General features: G+C 40.9%; 1 protein-coding gene across 2 annotated transcripts in view; it reads left to right on the forward strand.

The window, feature by feature from the left end:
* TTI1 (TELO2 interacting protein 1) overlaps positions 1 to 10,590 on the forward strand; it is a 42,106-nt gene that overhangs the window by 189 nt on the left and 31,327 nt on the right. The window lies entirely within an intron of this gene.

Consider the following 10,590-nt stretch of genomic DNA (forward strand, 5'->3'; position numbering starts at 1 on the left):
GCCGTGTAAGGTGAGGTCTAGGGCAGAGATGTTGATTCTCCTGCCCGGCCCTCTGCGCTGGGAGTCCCGAGACTTGGATGCCAGCCCCCAACTCTTGCACTCGTAGGGACCCAGCGCTGGGCATGGAGCATCAGCTCACTCGTGTCAAGGGACGCGAATGCGACCTGTTCCCTGATCACTGACTAGCCTGAGGGAAGCCAGTCCTTGGTTTGGAACCTTTTACTGGGTTATTTCTCTTCATAGAGTGTGAACCCAGCTATTGATTGATTTAGATCGTTTGGCTGCCCCGGCCCTGGAGCTACTTCTCTGTTTAAGTAGCTAAGGACGCTACTCTAGGGGCAGGAAAAGACCAATCGGTAAACACTTATCAAGCGCCTACTGTGTGCCCAGTCCTGTACTAATCACTGAGGATACAAAAGGAGGCAAAAGACAAAAGCTTCCTGCCCACAAGGAGTTTATATTTTAGAAGAGCTGCAAATTACTAGTAAAATATTTAAAATGGGAAGTAATAGTACTTGCACTGTGCTTCTGTAAGGAAAGTAAATCTTAGTAATAATAATTTTGCAAATAGGTTTGCAAAGCCCTTTGCAAGAATCTTATTTGATCCTCACCACACCTCTGGGAGGTAGGTGCTATTATCATCCCCATTTTCAGGTAAAGAAAGTAGAGGCTGAGGGAAAGGTTGAGGTTAAGTGACTTGCCCAGGGTCACGCAGCTAGTAAGTTCTGGGGCTGGATTTAAACTCAAGTCTTCCCACCTCCAAGTCCAGTACTCGTAACAGCTGCCCCAGAATCCATAATTGAAATGTATTATCCTCATTCTTGTACCTTCTCTGCCACCCCAAATAATCTTCCAATAATATCCCTTTCACTGTCATCATAACTGACAATTATATAGCAATTCGTTCACAGCAGCTTTATTTTTTTGTTTGATCCTCTGAACATCCCTGTGAGGAAGGTGGTGCAGGTATCATTTCCCCCAGGTTACAGATAGGGAAGCTGAGACCCAGAAAAGGAAAGTAACTTACCCAGAGCCACACAACTAAAAGTATAAAGAGCCCAGGAGTCTGCTGTGCTCTAAATACAACCTTCTTTCCCAGGCTGCACACTTGTTTGCATCCCACCCCACCCCACTCAGCACTAACCACTTCCTTTGCCTCTATCAACCAAGCTGGTCTCCCTACATAGACCACAGTCATTCCCATGTCTGCACCTGTGTTCATTTGGTAACATTCCCACAGCACTACATGTCTAGAGAGTATTTGTTGAGAGAGAGTGTTATACAAGTAAAAAGAATACTGGATTAAGAGTCAGAGGGTGGTGGTTTTAAATCTCAGCTTTGTCACATATATTGTCCTTTTTCAGTTGAGTCCTACTCATTTGGGATTTTCTTGGCAAAGATCCTGAAGTGGTTTGCCATTTCCTTCTCCAGCATATTTTACAGATGAAAGAACTGAGGCAAACAGGGTTCAGTGAATTGCCCAGGGTCACACAGCTAGTGAGTGTCTGACGCCAGATTTGAACTTGGGAAGATGAGTCTTCCTGACTGCAGGCCCAGCAGTCTATCCACCCTGCCATCTACCTGCTCTGCCACTTATATTGACCTTTTCATTTAATTTCTTTGGTCTTCTTTTTTCTCATCTATAAAATTAAGAAGTTGGATTTGGATTATTTCTGAGACCTTTCTGTCCCTAAATTCTGTGATCTTTGAATATCTAATTCCCCTCCTAACTATCCAGACCTTGGGGTCCATCTCAAACCTTACCTTTTCCATGAAGCTTTCTCATGTGGCTCTGACTTGGAGTGATATATATCTTCTCGCTCCACCATCCCACCAGAAGTGCTTTAATTTAGTTTTCAGATCAAACTTATCTAATCTGTTTCTCAATACCTTTTCTCCTTTTAAATATATAACACTATGTTGTTATATAGATGAAAGAGCGGTCATTTGTGCTCCTCCCCTGGCATTGAGAGGATGCTCACCAAAATAGTAATATCTTTGGTGCCAGAGACTTTTGTGAGACATTTCAGTTCAACAAACCTATATCAGTGTTTACATTTTACGTGGCCTTGTTTCTTGTACATAATTTGGGCCATGAATGTGTCTGTGCTCAATTTAAGTCTGTCCAAAGGTCATCAGTGATGATCTTAATGGCCAAATCTAGTGGCCTTTTCTCATTTCCCATCCTTCTTAACCTCTCTGCAACTTTTGACACTATCAATCACCTTCTTCTTTTGGATACTTTCTCCTGTCTAGGTTTTCTCTCCTGGTCTTCCTACCTGCCTTACCTCTCTTTTTTGACCTAGTTTATTGATTGTTCATAGAGGTCATGCCACCTAATTCTTAGTGTCTTCCAACACTGTTCTGGAGCCTCTTCTCCCAATGTACTATCTCACTTGGTGATTTCATCAGCTCTCATTAGTTCACTTATCTTCTCTATGTACATGATTCTTAAGTCCAGATCCTTTTCTTTGTATCCCCAATTCTTAGGACATAGGGAGCACGTGAATGCAGGTAGATTGGCTAAAATCAACAAACATTCACTAACTGCTATTATGTACAAGGTAAAGGGGATAAAAGGATACAAATGAAAGAGCAATTGACCTCAAGAATTGGGGGATGGAATTATAACATATACAGATGTAAATATAAGGTAGTTTGAGAAGAGAACAAGAAAGAAAAAGAGCATGCCAGCATCAGAGAAGGCCTTAAGTAGGAAGTAGCACTGAAAATTAAAACTCTGTGAAGCAGAAATGGGGAGATGGTGTGTTCAGTGGTGGACATCGTATGCCAGTATATTAAGGCAGGACTGGGAACGTCAAGCTCAGTTTGGCTGGGTGTGAAGGAGGGTAGTGTGAATAAGACTGCAAGGGTACATTGAAACCAGGCCGATGAATTGGTGCTTTGTCCTGAGGGCAGGATGACTAGATTTGAGCCAACTGTACTTTATAGGATTGTGTTGATAGGTATGTGAAAGATGAATTGAAATGAGAGGAGACTGGAATGGGGGGAGATACCAAGTACTGTAATAGTCTAGGCCACCAAGTGATGAAGGCCTAAACTAGGGTAGAGGTCAAGTGATTGAAGAGAGAATGGGGTGGAGGCAAGAGATATTATGAAGATATATTCAATAAGACTTTGCAACTGAATGGATATAGAAGGTGAGAGAGAATGACGACACTGTGTAGCTAGATGGAAATGCTCTCAATAGAAATGGGAAAGTTTGGAAGAGAGGGAAGTTTAGTGAGCAAAAATGATGAGTTCTGTTTTGGACATGTTGCATTTAAAATGGGACATTAAATTAGAGATATCCAGTTAGCTATGGAGTACTGAAATTCAGGAAGAAGATTAGGATTGGCTATATAGATTTGGGGGCTATCTACAGAAAGATAATTCAACCCATAGTAGCTAATGAGATCACTAAGGAAGAAAATATTGAGAGAATAGAATTGGGTCCAGGACAGAGTCCTTGAAGGAATGTCCATGCTTAGGGGGAGGGAAAAGGATGAAGGATACTGAGAAGCAGTCAGGGCAGGAGGAGAAGCTGGAAAAAGCAGTGTCCTGGGAGTCAAGAGAGAAGAGAATATTCAGAAGGAGAGGATATTCAACAGTGTCAGAAGCTACAGAGAGATCAAGAACGATCAACACTGACAAAAGGACATTGGATTTAAAACTTGAGATCATTGACAGCTTTAGGGAGAGCAATTTCATTTGAACAGGTGGGTTGGAAGTCCAAGTGGTTGGGGAGCAGGGAATAAGAAAGTAGAGGTAATGGGAATAATTAGCTACTTCTAGGAACTTGGCAGTGAAAGGAAGGAGAAATGATAGCTTGAGGGGATGGATGTTAGGGTCAGGTGAAGGTTTTTTGATCTCTGGGCAGACCTTGGCAGGGTATGATTACAAAAACAAAAGAGCAAGAATTTCCAGGGTGGAGGACAGTTAAGGGGTTGGTCGAGACAGTCAGTGAGTCAACAAGCATAATTTATTAAGCATCCACTATGTGCCATGTACTGTTATAAGCAAAGAAAGTGAGACAAGAGCAGGTGTAATTGATTGGAAGAACCAATGAGTTGTGGAGGGACTAACAGTCATGTTGTGGATGAAAAATAAGTTGGGGGGGGAAGGGGAGAAGTAAATAGAGATACTGAGAAATAAGGGGAAAAAACATCAATGTATCATTAAAAAACTAAACAGGTTAACAGAAGAGAACAGAAGGAAGTCGAAAAGTAGACACAGACAAGCAGGGCAGAACTGAGACTATCATGCTAAATTTAAAATGTACTTCCAAAAAGCTGTATAGTGGAGAGTCATAATTTCATATGCAGTCCTTTTTTTTGCTCTTTGTATAAGGAAATGTTCATGTTTATTGGTGTTTTTCTCAAGTTTCCTAATAATAAAAAGGAAACATCTTTTTATATTGTTTTATTTTTGGTGAGGCAATAGGGATTAAGTGACTTGCCCAGGGTCACACAGCTAGTATCAAGTGTCTGAGGTCAAATTTGAACTCAGATCCTCCTGACTCCAGGGCTAGTGCTCTGTCCACTGTGCCACCTAGCTGCCCCTTAGATGTCTTTTTAAAACAATAGGTTGGAAAGAGTGAAGCAGAGAGAGAGATGAAGTGTGGAGATTATGATCAGAGGGGAATTTGAGATCATGGAGGTGGCAGTTCTGGGTAATAGTGGGATCTAAGACATGAATTCCTGAGCAAAGTATCAGGTCATAGGAATTGAGAAGGTTAATGAATTGAGAAGCTAGGGTATCTCAGGGGACCAACATCAGTGTGTATGTAAAGTCCTCAACAATGAGGGCTGAGGAATATAGGGTCAAGAGGAAGATGGTGAGGTAGGTATTGAGATCTCTGGGAAAGACACAATATTTAATTTAAGCAAGACCTTATGCCCAGTGTTGGAATGACAAAAATAGAAAAGAGTCACAGTCTCTGCCTGCAAATTTACAAATGAATGTTAGGGATGGTATGGTAATTATAATAATGATAATACTTGAGCAGTTCAACAAACATTTACTAAATTCCTGCTAAAAATAGGTACTGGCGTGAGATGGGGAGGAGGGGAAAGTTCCTGCCCCCAAAGAACTTCCATTCCTTTGGGAGGAAATACCCAACATATACATAAATAAGTATAATACTAGGAAAATTGCAGAGTCAAAGAGCAGTAACAACTGTAGAAAGGAATCCCAGAGGTGTTGAGTCTTGAAAAAGGGCACTTCTTCACTGAGAAATATTCTCACTTCTTCACTGAGAAATATACTGAGAAAAATTCACAAAGAGGGTCTTCTAGGCCTGAGAGATGGCTTGGCATGAATGCATCGAGGTGGGCATTGGGCACTGAGTTTGGGAAACAGCTGGTAGCCATACTTCAGTGGAGCTGGAAAGGGAGGTGGAGGCCAGGTTGTATGGAGCCTTAAATTCTAGGGTATGGCTTTAACCTGTGGCCATGGGAGGCACAGTGTGATAGCTGGCAGAAGGCAGCAATGCTGAGGAGAGGGCCAAAGTGCTACAAAACTGTGGAATCGGGCCTAATATCTGCTTCGTTGGTCTGGCTGTGTACGTTACACCTCTTCCCAAATCTGGTCTCTGAAACCTGAGTGCAAAAAGGGTTAGTCTTGTGAATTTGGGGGTGACCTGATATTTGAAATGAGATAAACATGGTATTTACAGGTTTAAGTGCCCCATTCCCTTGGTTGAGAGGAAGAAAAGATCGACAGCCAAGTGACTGGTAACATTATGGGCAGTACATTAAACAATAGTACTAATAATAACCTCCATTTCTGTAGCACTTTAAATTTTACAAAATGTTTTCCTCACAGCGTCCTTATAAAGTTGGTTATGCAAATATTATTTCCATTTTATTGTTGAGAAAACAAGGGCACTGAGTGCTTAAATGATATGTCCAAGATCATAAAGCTTATAGGAGACAGCATGGTGTAATGGATGGATAGGGCACCAGACTAGGGATCAAATCCTGACTCACACATTTATAAGCTGTGAGCAGTTCACCCTGAGCCATTCACTTAACCTTTCTGTGTCTCAGTTCTCTCATCTTTAAAGAGCTCTAAACTCAGTGCCTTCTGAGGTCCCTTTCAGATCTAAATCTGTGATTCCAAGTGTTGAAGCACAGGTCTTAATCCAAGATGAATACTCTTTCCAGTACACCAAAACCTACTAGGGGGATTCCTGAGGGGAAACGACAAGTTCAATCCAATGGATCTTTGGAATAAGTCCTAAATTTGCCCTGGAGGTGCTCTGGAAAGGAAGATGCCATTTTTATAGTAGCTGTTGTATATTCTTGATAGAATGGAAGTTCCTTGAAGGCTAGGGTGAGAGGAACTGGATACTTCTCCCAGAGGGAATGTGGCAGAGTCAAGTTAGGCTTGGAAAATTGCAGCTCAACAGAATACTTTAGAAGTAAAGTAGTAGTCTGAGTCTAGGGAGTTTTCTTTTTATGGTTCCTTCTAATTAATTACCTTGCCCTGGTGTATTATTTTTTAATTTGCATATTCTCTTTGCCATGATTAATAACCCCAAGAAAACACACTCTCATACTCTAGAGTGTGTAGAAACTAAGTAGAAGGGGGAAAAGGAAGCAAGTGCTAGCAACCAGCACCAAGATACAGAGGTAATGGTAGGAGGAAGAGTGGAACAGATAATCAGGGTTTAGCTGTGGCAGAATTTTGTATTCTAGGGTCAGGGAAGATTGGGGCTCACAGCCTTGTGTCAAGAGTTTGTTTGAAGGTTAAGACCAGGGCGTCTTCAACTTTTTTGTGTTGTGGATCATTTTGGTAGTCTGGCAAAACCTGAGGAGTTTTTAAGGGCATAAAAATAAAATGCATAAGGTTACAGTGGAAACCAAATTAAATAAAGATGTAATTTTTTCCCATCTGAGTTTACAGACCCCCTGAAATATATCTGTGGATCCCAGTCCAAAAACTGGCTACTCAGCCTGATTGAGAAAATAGTGAAAGATGAATCCTTTACCTTCTGAATTGATTCTAAATGGAAGTACAAGTACCCTGGAACAGATTCAGTGAGGCTTAAGTCCCAGAGCAATATTCTTTATGCCCTATAACTACACTATTAGTGGTAGTAAATAGTGGTAAAGATAAGATATCAGGGAAACATCAGGAAAAGAACAACAAAATGACAAAGGGGAAGAAAGCAGCAATTATTAAAAACAATGACATCTTTTTGAAATGAAAAAGGTATTTTAAAAACCTTTCACAATATATGTCTTCAGTATAATAATTTTATGTAGCCATTTTTCAGTGTGTATTTTTTTTTTCTTTTCAAGGGGACCTCATTTATATGGTATAGCCTTTATTTGGACCAAAATGGTACTGTCTCGTTATTGGTACCTTATCTTGAATCATTTTGTTACATAAAGTCATGTTAATTGTTTTGTATACTAGACCTTATCTCGGTCCCCCCCATTAGATAACCTCTTCTAAATGGGACTTATGTAAAATAGTATCTCTTAACAAATAATTGTCAAGCCTTGCCTAACCCTGTTTTATAGATGGGGAAACTGAGGCCCAGGCAAGTTAAGGGCCTTGCTGAACACTGCCTGACTAGTTAAATCTCTAAGATGCTTTACAACTCTAAAATTTCTATAATTTTTTTAATGGCAGATATGATTTTAGAATCCATTTTTCATGACTCCAAATCTACTGTACTTTCTCACTTGTCAGATTAATTCAAATTATACACCCCAAAGAATCTCCAAGTTGGAAGGGACCTTTGATTGAGGTCATGTAGTCAAACTTGTATGTGAATAGAAATCCCTGAAAAGTGACCATCCACCTTCTGCTAGAAAACCTATGGTGAAAGGAAATCTGCTCCTTCCTGAGGCTGCCCCCCTCACCTTTGGGATAGTTCCCTTTTGATTCTGTCTTGACTAATTAACTACATAATAACTACAAAACTACATAAGTGATAGAGAATGCACATAGCATTAGGTGTACACTCTCACGACAAAAATACATGCAGACTAATTCAGACTAGGTGGAAGGAAACTCGTTCCAAAAGTTTTTAAATAGTTTGCATTCATAGTTTATAAAGTTTAAATGTTTGTCCAAAATTTCTGTTCCACTCCACGCAGACCCCACTGACAAGAATATGATCAGGCAAAGATGAAACTTACACATGAAACATATAGCAACCAAGACTGTGCAATAAAGTTCCACATTTTGCCACAGACATTTGGAAACTAAGTTAATATGAAATGGATCAGAATAGATCCCTAAAAAGACCTCTTAAGAGGAAAAAATATGTGATACAAGATCAAGTGTAGAAAAAGTACTCACAGATTCCTAAAATGTAAGCAATGTTCTGTAGTCCGAGGGCACTGAAGTAAAAGATAAGAATTCTGGGTTCAGCTCCTTGCTCTGCCACCAATGTACTGTGTGTCCTAGAACATCTTACTTTCCCTCTCTGGGCCTCGGTTTCTACTGTGTAAAACATTCAAAGCCCCTTCTCAAGCCTGTCAGATTCGATGATCTCCCAGTTGCAGCATTCGATGAAACTCCTTTTGCAGCTCTACATATTATAAAATATGCCTCTGAGGGTGTTGTAGATCAAAGTCCAGGGCCTCACTCTGTGCCATGCTACAGGGACGAGGAAAGAGATAATAATGAGATACAAAAGTGTATTCTCTTACTATGATCTCTCATTGCAGTCTCATCCTTCCTTGTTAGCTTCCTGGAGAGCTTATGACCAGGGTGCACTAGGTTAAGTTTCAGCAGATGTTTTCAGGCAAGAATTGCTTTGTTCCTTTAAATACAGACTTAGGGTTTGTTGTTGTGACCCTGACAGAGGACCTGTCGCAGCTGGGAGACTGCCTGGCCTTCACCTAGCTGCTGAGACCAGAACCCCAACTCAGACCATTTACCTCCTGCTTGAGCCCTCAGCAGTTATTCTTGTAAGCATTAGCCTTATCAGGACCCTTTTGTAGTTGTCATCTCAGTTTCAGTGAATATTTGGAGCCAAATCAGTAAGGAATTCAAGAATCCCAATTTACAGCCTCCTAATCACCAAATAATTCTAACCACAAGTGATATACCAGCGATGTAAATGTATTTTGCAGTTGGTGAGTGGGGTTCTGTAAACCTAGTCTTCCTATTAGTTTGTTTACATTTTTCTGAATGGAGTTAAACACACAAGCCTGAAGCACAGTCTTCTGAATTTCCTTAATGACAGGGAAAAAAACACTTGAACCTGTGTATGGCAAATGAACGTTCCTTTGCTAAGAGCAGCCAGTGTCAAACTCAAATAGAAGTGGATCCCCATGGGCTGCATATTGACCTAGAAACACAAATTAACATTATGTTGTATTGTATTTTTATTTATTTTGTTAAACATTTCCCAATTACATTTTAATCTAGTTCAGCTTCACTTGGAGTATTGCAGGCCCATGCAGCCCTGTGGGCCATAAGCTTGACACCTCGATGTCTTACCTTCCCTTCTTCTGCTTAATTCTTATCTGTCCTTTAAAGTCCAGTTCACATGTCACCTCTCCAGAAAGCTTTCCATGATCTGCCCGGGAACCTTCCTTCTTGAACTTCACATCCCCTCACATGGTTTTATAACTCTCTAAAGTACTTAACATGTGATGTTGTGTATCATGTGTATTATTATATCTTTGTTGTTGTCTTACTCAGCAGAAGGTTCCTTGCCCCTAACACAGTGCTCTACTCACAGTAGTCGATTAACAAACGTCTGTGTATTGTTTTTGGTTCAACTGAATTATTCCATTTTTGGTCAAAACAAGGGTACGATTCTAGTCACTGTAAAGACTGCTTTCCTTCTATTTGTGAAAGGTACTTCCAACAGAGATGGTCCAGAAATGTTTTGAGCAATGGCAACAACATTGGAGTATGTGCATATCCTCCCCAGGCTGACGGCTTTGGAGGCAGCATCTCTAGCATCCATCTCCTCCTTTCTACTTACACTGACACTGTTGACCACTCCTCTCTTCTTGAATTCATTTCCTCCCTGGGTTTTCTTCACACAACTCTCTCCTGATCCTGCTCTTACCTGTTTGACCATTCCTTCTCAGTCTATTTTTTTGGATGATCCTTAATATCCTGTCCAGGCTATACCTGGCCCCTTTTCTACACTCTCCGTGATCTCCTAAGTTCCAATCAGTTCAGTTGTCATCTCTTCGAGATGTCTCTCAGATCCATATATCCAGCCCTCACCTCTCCTCAGTAGCAGTCCCACCTTGCCAGCTGCGTGCTAGATATCTCTATCTGGATATTCCACAGGCATGTGAAACTCATTATGTCCAAAATCCACCTTTCTTCCTAATTTCCTTATTTCTCTACCACCATCCTTCCAGTCACCCAAGTCATCGACTTCTCTATGTACATGTTCAGGCTCCTTGAGGTTAAGAACTGTTTTTGTCTTTGCATCTCCAGTGCCCAGCGCAGGGTTCAACACACAGCAGATGCTTAATTAATGCTTGTTGAGTTGAACTGAACTTGGGCCCTTATTACACCTTATCTACAACATCATAACAACCTCTAACTGCTTTTTCTGCTTTTAGCCTTTCCTCTCTAATCCATCCCTCCCAGTAC

Source organism: Phascolarctos cinereus, unplaced genomic scaffold (assembly GCF_003287225.1).
Source record: "Phascolarctos cinereus isolate Bilbo 61053 unplaced genomic scaffold, phaCin_HiC Scaffold_2;HRSCAF=192, whole genome shotgun sequence".
Taxonomy (NCBI): domain Eukaryota; kingdom Metazoa; phylum Chordata; class Mammalia; order Diprotodontia; family Phascolarctidae; genus Phascolarctos; species Phascolarctos cinereus.